Below are 8,656 nucleotides of genomic sequence, written 5' to 3' on the forward strand. Positions count from 1 at the left end.
ATTTTTGTTCCCTAAAATGCAACCAGGGAATGTCGTACCCTGTGAAGACATGAAAAGAAATAGGGGTTTTTGTTCCCTAAAATGCAACCTGTGAAGACATGGAATGTTTTCGTTCCCTAAAATAATGTCGTACCCTGTGAAGGCATGAAAAAAGAGTAGGGTTTTTGTTCCCTAAAATGCAACCAAGGATTGTCGTACCTTGTGAATGCCTGAAAAAAATAGGGTTTTTTTCCCTAAAATGCAAAAATGAAGACATGAAAAAAAAAAAGTAGAGATTTTTGTTCCCTAAAATACAATCAATAATAACATGATTATATGCATATCAAAGGAAATTTGAGAACTTCACTTTATGGCGTTCGTCTCTCTTTTTTTTTTTTTTCAAGAATGGTTTTCCAAAATTTCTTTGCCCCTGTTTTCAATCAAAGAAAAATTTGTTAGTCTTAAAATGGTGGTCGGTTTGTGGTCTTCACTCGCTGTGGAAATTGTCTTAGAGCCCATCCCACTTCAAGAAAACGAGGCTGATGGTGATCGACGAAATTCCTCAGAAACTATCTCTGCTTGCGAGAGACCTTGATCTTTCAATGCCCACCTTGACTATTTTGTACCCAGTATCATTTTGTGTATGCGGTGTAACCGATCTTATTCTTAGAGCGAATTTTTGTTGTGGTGATCCTTCCCCCTAGTACCTCGAAATAATGCTTTGCTTTTCGGGTAGTTCAATTTCCTGGATAGATCACAAATGGCTTTATGCCGTTGCCGATGCGGTGCGTGCCCAATAGTCTTTGCTCTGTACCGCTAGGAAACTGTAGTCAATTTTGCAGCCTTTTCTTTGCTCTTGAATTTGACGCAAGATTATACCGAAAGGGACTCAAAAAACATACTAGAGATAAGGAGAAGAAAATGACAAAAAAAAAAAAAAAAAAAAAAAATAAAAGGAGTTATGTTTAAACAAAAAGGTGTCCCTTTCGGGGAAAGAGGGAAGAGACTTATCTGGAGGTATATGCCGACTTCAATGAATCATGACATGCATTTTGGACTGGACGCTTGATCCATCTGAGCTGTCTAAATCTCAAAATATAATACCCTTCAATCCAAAACCGAGCTCTCTACCTTGATCGTGTTCATGCCGGAATAGAAGAAACTCATTCGATCAATGGTTCCCTTTGCGGGTCTTCACCAACTGACCTCTCTCAACTTACAATCATCTTATAGTGCCCTTGAGGGTTTTCACCAATAAGACTCTCTCTCTTTTTTTTTTTTTTTTTTTTTTTTTGAACTCACAATCGTCTTATAGTGCCCGTGAGGGTTTTCACCAATAAGACTCTCTTTTTTTTTTTTTTTTGAACTTACTATCGCCTTATAGTGCCCGTAAGGGTTTTCACCAATAAGACTCTCTCATTTTTTTTTTTTTTTTTTTTTTTTTTTTTTAACTTACTATCGCCTTATAGTGCCCGTAAGGGTTTTCACCAGTAAGACTCTCTCATTTTAATTTTCTCCTTGCGCTCAAATAAAGTGTTGTATGCATCACCATAGTCGTGGCACGCTAATTTGACATTCTCAAAGATCGATTAGAAGGTCTTAAAGGGGAAAGGCAAAAGAATCATAGATTGAATTACAACTTTGGAACCTTTTTATGAAATATCTGGAAGAGAAAAAAAAAAAAAAAAAAAAAATGTCCCAGTTTCTTCGAATACTAGGAGAATATGATTTTTCTTTTCTTTTGAGTGGTGGGACCGAACCCCGAAATAGGGCTGCCTACGTATCCTTTAGGAATCAGGTCGAACGTAGTTCAATGAAACACATTTGATTTTGATTTTGTTTTTTTTTTTTTTTTTTTTTTTTTTTTTTTTTTTTTTCTACATTAGTTCCAAAGAGGGGAAAACAAAGAAAATGTAAACAAAGCTCAACAGGGCTAGAAAGGGGTGACCGGTGTTTGGATAGTGAGAACGATAGCCTTTCGTCATCCCAACCTGAAAATGCCAAGTACCATAGCGTCGAAGTGAAAGCATATCAAACATAATATCTTTTGACTGAGTCTGCGTTAATGGCTATGTCAGCCACCTTTCCTTCTATATCGGACAACTGCAAAGCTCCCTTTGACAACTTTTTGTTTGATAACATAAGGGCCCTGCCAATTTGGGGCGAATTTTCCCCTCGCTTCTTCTTGGTGCGGAAGGATGCGTTTCATAACAAGTTGGCCCACCTCAAAATGTCTTGGACGCACCTTCTTGTTGTAAGTGCGAGCCATCCTTTTTGGTATAACTGGCCAAAGCAAACCGCCGTCAACCGCTTTTCATCGATTAACGACAATTGTTCTAGTCTAGACTTGACCCATTCAGTGTCATCAATCTCTGCTTCAACAATGATTCGAAGAGAGGGGATCTCTACTTCTGCTGGTATGACCGCCTCAGTTCCATAAACCAATAAGTAAGGAGTTGCGCCAACAGACGTGCGGATAGTCGTGCGGTACCCTAAAAGAGCAAAAGGCAATTTCTCTTGCCATTGCCTAGATCCTTGTACCATCTTCCTGAGGATCTTCTTGATGTTTTTGTTTGCAGCTTCAACAACTCCATTGGCTTTGGGTCGATAAGGGGTAGAGTTGTGATGCACAATTTTAAATTGCTCACATACCTCCTTCATGAGATGACTATTAAGATTGGTTGCATTGTCCGTGATAATGGTCTTTGGTATACCAAAACGACATATGATGTTAGAGTGAACAAAGTCTACCACCGCTTTCTTGGTGATCGATTTGAACGTAACGACTTCTACCCATTTGGTGAAGTAGTCAATGGCAACTAGAATGAATCGTGCCCATTAGAAGCTTTTGGCTCAATTGGCCCAATAACATCTATCCCCCAAGCTACGAAAGGCCAAGGAGCGGACATAGGGTGCAACTCCGAAGGGGGCGAATGAATGCGGTCACTGTGAATTTGGCACTGATGACACTTGCGAACAAAGCGAAAACAATCTCGCTCCATGGTAAGCCAATAGTATCCTGCTCGAAGAATCTTCTTTGCTAGAACATAACCGTTCATGTGCGGGCCACATACTCCGGAGTGCACTTCGTTCATGATCATTTCAGCTTCTTGGGTATTCACACATCTTAACAAATTCAAATCCGGGGTCCTTTTGTATAAGATCTCCCCACTCAGAAAGAAACCATTGGAAAGTCGCCTAATAGTTCTTTTTTGATCTCCATCGGCATGTATTGGATATTCTTTTGTTTTTAGGAATCTTTTGATATCGTGATACCATGGCTCACCATTTGGCTCTACTTCAATTGTATTGCAATAACCATGTTGATCCCTAATCTGAATCTCTAACGGATTAATGTAAGCATTGCCCGGGTATGGAAGCATTGAGGCTAAAGTAGCCAAGGCATCAGCCAACTCATTGTGAAATGCGGGAATATATCTGAACTCGATTGACTTAAACCTTTTGCTAAGGTCCTCCAAACATTGTTTGTACGGAATGAGCTTGATGTCTCGAGTTTCCCATTCACCCTGAGCTGCCGAATGAGTAAGTCAGAATCTCCCAAAACTATTAACTCATGTGCATCCAGATGTATTGCCATGTTTAAACCCATTATGCAAGCTTCATATTCCGCTGTATTATTGGTACAGAAGAAACGAAGTCGTGTTGTGGCGGGATAATGATGCCCCGTTGGTGAAATGAGAATTGCCCCAATCCCGACACCTTTAATGTTGACCGCCCCATCAAAGTATAATTTCCAGACGTGACTGTCATCGCGAACTTCTTCCTCAACTGAATTAATCTCTTCATCAGGAAAATAAGTATTCAAAGGCTCATACTCATCGTCCTGGGTTTTACGCAAATGATCGGCCAATGCTTGTGCTTTCATAGCGGTGCGGGTGACATAGACAATGTCGAACTCCGTAAGTAAAATCGCCACTTTGCTAACCTTCCACTCGGCATAGGTTTCTGAAAGATATACTTCAAAGGATCCATTCGAGATATGAGGTGAGTCGTATAGGATGAAAGATAGTGCTTCAGTTTCTGGGCGACCCAAGTCAAAGCGCAACACGTTCTTTCTAAAAATGTGTATTTTACCTCATAGCTTGTGAACTTCTTGCTCAAATAATAGATCGTTTGTTCCCTGTGGCATCATGTTGTCCTAGAACGCACCCGAAGGAATTATCCATCACTGACAGATACAAAAACAAAGGCCTACCGGTTACGGCGGGACAAGCACTGGAGGGTTCGATAAATATTCCTTAATCTTATCAAAAGCCTCTTGACACTCGTCTGTCCACTTGATGGCGGCATCCTTCTTCAACATCTTGAATATGGGCTCGCATGTAGTGGTGCGTTGAGCAATGAACCTACTGATGTAGTTCAACCTACCAAGAAGACTCATGACTTCAGTTCTGTTCTTCGGGGGTGGTAATTCCCGAATGGCCTTTATCTTGGAGGGGTCTAATTCAATTCCTCGCCGGCTAACTATAAACCCCAAAAGTTTTCCGGATGGGACTCCAAACGCACACTTGGCCGGATTGAGCTTGAGGTTGTACTTGCGCAATCTTTCAAAGAACTTTCTCAGATCACGCACATGGTCAGCTTGAGTTTTGGACTTAATGATCACATCATCGACATATACTTCGATTTCTTTATGCATCATGTCATGCAAGATAGTAGTCATAGCTCTCATGTAAGTTGCCCCTGCGTTCTTCAAACCAAATGGCATGACCCTGTAACAGTAAGTACCCCATGGGGTGGTGAAGGCGGTCTTTTCTGCATCCTCTTCATCCATCAAAATTTGGTGATACCCGGCATAACAATCCACAAAAGATTGAATCTCGTGTTTGGCACAATTGTCAACAAGAATGTGGATGTTAGGCAAGGGAAAGTTGTCCTTTGGACTAGCTTTGTTCAAATCTCTATAGTCAACACAAACTCTGGTTTTCCCATCCTTCTTTGGTACGGGAACAACATTTGCCAGCCATGTAGTAAATCGGACGACCACGATCACATTTGCACTCAATTGCTTCATGATTTCCTTTTTAATCTATCACTCACCTCTTTCTTAAATTTTCTTTGCTTTTGTTGGTGGTGGGAAATCGGGGTATGTAGGAAGTTTGTGCACTACCGGATCAACGCTCAAACCCGGCATGTCATCATAAGACCAAGCGAACACATCTTTATATTCAAACAAAACCATGGATTATGTCATCTCTGGTCTTTTGTTCGGCATGAATGCTTATCTTTGTTTCTCTAGTTTCTTCAGAAGTTCCCAAATTAATTGCCTCGGTTTCATTTAGATTAGGCTTAGGCTTATTCTCAAATTGATCCAGTTCCTTTTTTATTTCTTCAAAAGCCTCTTCTTCATCATATTCATCAACCTCTTGATTCGTTGTTTCGAGATTAGACAGACTCTTTAAGATGCGGACGTGAATTCCGCATGCATGTCATGTTATTAAAGCGGCATTAATGAAAGGCGAAATGAAAATTAAATAACAAAATTAGGGAAAAGGAGAAGATAAAATTGACTAAAAAAATGGAACTTCATTTTATTGAATTGGAAAGGATAGAAGGGTTAACATAGAGCATAGAAACTAAACTATTTGGATTACCACCCGAGAGAATAATCCAAATATAGAAAAATAGCAAAATAAACTACCAAGACTCCTTCTTTGTGGGGAGAGGAGTAGCTTCCCGGTTGGTGAGCTTGACTTCGGGCCAATACGTTGCACATCCGCATGACTAGTGCCTTCACCAATCGAACCATGTTTACTCCATAGAAAATTTCTTTGAGACCTTGACATATTTCATCCACGTCATCTTGGACAGACATGTCCTTATTCTCTTCAAACTGTGACCTAGTAAAAGACTCGGCAATGTGGGGAACTGGCTTTGGCAATTTCCAAACCTTATTTTTCTGCTCTTTTGCCCATTTTCTGTCAGCATTAGTTGGCCTAAAACCCAAACCAAAAGTATCTTGATTACCAAATGGAGAGATAGGGTCAACAATTCCTTGCAATGACACCCCCAAACCCTTTCCTGGCTCGTAACCATTTTGCAGCATTTGTGTAGCCACCATGATTGAAATAGAGGATAGACGAGGTTCTAAGATAGGCTTCCCTTCCATAAACTGATCAGCTGCCACTATTTCAAAGGTCTGAAATACGAGGGATTCACAACCTTCCTTGGCCTCGACATATGGGACAGAAGGGTCTCTATATATTGAAAGATCATCTTCACCATGAACAATAATTTCTTGTTTCTCATATTCAAACTTGACCACTTGGTGTAAAGTAGATGGCACCGCTCTGGCTGCATGGATCCATGGCCTTCCTAAAAGCAAGTTGTAGGAAGTGTCCATGTCTATAACTTGGAATGTGATCCCAAAATCAACAGGTCCAATTTTTAAAGTAAGATCAATCTCACCAATGGTGTCTCTTTTTGCGCCATCGAAAGCTCGAACACACACATTGTTAGTACGAATTCTATCTTGCTGATTTTCAAACTCCGCAAAGTAGAAGAGGGGCAAATGTCCACACCGAGCCTCCGTCAATCATGACTCTTTTCACATAATGTTCTTCACATTTGACAGTTAAATGCAAAGCCTTATTATGTCCAGCTCCTTCCACAGGCAACTCCTCATCGGTGAAAGTGATTCTATTCACCTCAAATATTCTATTGGCCATCTTTTCCAGGTGACTTACAGTTGTTTTGTCCGAAACATGTGCCTCGTTCAGAATTCTAATCAATGCTTGACGGTGCTCTTTAGAATGTATGAGCAAAGATAGCAATGAAATCTGAGCAGGAGTTTTTCTCAACTGATCAACAATAGAGTAATCCTGAACTTTCATCTTCTTCATGAACTCTTCAGCTTCTTCTTCAGTGATAGGTTTTTTCACCGAAAATTGGCTATCCCTGGCTTGCTTGGCTCTCCTTAATTCTTCTGGAGCATAGCACCTTCCAGAACGCGTTAAGCCACTGGTTTCATCTATTTCTTCAACAATCTCTTTGCCCTTGTAAGTCATAGTGGTTTTGTTGTAGTTCCATGGGACAGTTTTCATACTTGTCACTGGAAGTTGTGTCGTGTGCTTTATCACAATTGGTTCTATCATCTTTCCTAAACCATTCTGATTTTGACCAAACCTAGGAAAACCACTAGGAACATATAATTTTGGTCCAGTCACTGATATCTCTTTTTTCTTTGTGGCTCCAGGGACATACAATATCAACTTCCCCGAGCCCTTGAGATTTGCATTAGAACTTACACCTTTTACAATCAACGGTGCTTCTTGTGCGGACTTTGTCACCATACCCAACCCTTCTTTTAAGGTTTCAATTTCCATTACTGTTTTGCTTGTTTGCTTGTATTCCTTATCGTCACAGATCATCCCAACAACATGAGCATTGTTGTGAGCAGGAAGTGGGTTGTTGGTGACATTCGGAGCCTCTTCGTCATGTATCACGATTGCTTTGTCATCAATTAGCTTCTCAATGGCTCTCTTCAAAGTAAAACAATTTTCCGTGCTATGACCCGGAGTGTTAGAATGATATTCGCACCTGACAGTGGGGTCAAAACCTCTTGCATTTGGGTTCACATTATACGGCATGATAGGTTCAATCAAACCCAATTGTATCAACTTTCGCAGCAGGCTTGTGTATGATTCTCCGATTGGGGTAAAGTTTTCCCTCTGTCCTTGCTCTCTTACATAATCAGTCTTAGGACGTGGATTATAAGGTGCTTGAAAATTTTGTTGTTGGGGACGAAAGCCTTGTGGAGCGGCGCCCTCCATTGTTGGCGTTGAGGAGGTCGGGCATATGCACGGGTGTTGAAAACCGTATATTGGGGCGGAGCAATTGAGTAGTGGGGATCCTGATGCGGATAAAAATGTTGAGGTGAGTTGGATTGTCCCTGTTGGACTTGGTGGTTTGTCCCCCTTTGAGCAGCACTAGACCCTGATGCCATCATGGATCCTTCCTCTTTCTTTTTTCGATTTCCAAAACCACCAGACCCATTTTGAATGGCTTGGGTGGTAGCCTTGAGTGCTACTTGACTCACAATTTTGCCAGACTTGATGCCATTTTCAACCATTTCCCCAACTTTAATTGCTTCTGCGAATGTCTTTCCCACTGTGGAAAGCAAGTAGTGGAAGTAATCAGGTTCTTGTGCCTGGAGGAAAACATCAATCATTTCCGACTCCTTCATCGGCGGTTTGACCCTGGCAGCTTGTTCTCTCCACTTGATAGCATATTCTCTAAAACTCTCGGTAGGCTTTTTCTTCATACTGCGAGAGAAGTGCGATCAGGCACAATATCAATGTTATACTGAAATTGTCGAACAAAATCTCCTGCCATGTCATCCCATGTAGGCCAATTAGAAATATCTTGATCGATGAACCATTCTGAGGCAATTCCCGCTAGACTTTCTCCAAAATATGCCATGAGTAATTCTTCCTTATTCCCTGCCCCTCTTAGTTGGTTACAATACTTCTTCAAGTGTGCTACGGGGTCGCCGTGACCATCGTACTTCTCAAACTTCGGAGTCTTAAAACCAAGGGGCAAATGAACATTGGGGAACATGCATAAATCTCTGAATGAGACGCTTTTTGGACCTCCTAATCCTTGCATATTCCTCACACTTTGCTCTAGACTCTTCATTTTTCTAGCCATTTCTTCT

The 8,656-nt window shown here is 41.0% G+C and overlaps 1 pseudogene; it reads right to left on the bottom strand.

Moving 5' to 3' along the window:
* Positions 1-1,851: 1,851 nt before the first annotated feature.
* LOC132044217 (uncharacterized) lies at positions 1,852-7,589 on the bottom strand (annotated as a pseudogene).
* Positions 7,590-8,656: the final 1,067 nt, after the last annotated feature.

Source organism: Lycium ferocissimum, unplaced genomic scaffold, assembly GCF_029784015.1.
Source record: "Lycium ferocissimum isolate CSIRO_LF1 unplaced genomic scaffold, AGI_CSIRO_Lferr_CH_V1 ctg3845, whole genome shotgun sequence".
NCBI classification, from domain to species: Eukaryota; Viridiplantae; Streptophyta; class Magnoliopsida; order Solanales; family Solanaceae; genus Lycium; species Lycium ferocissimum.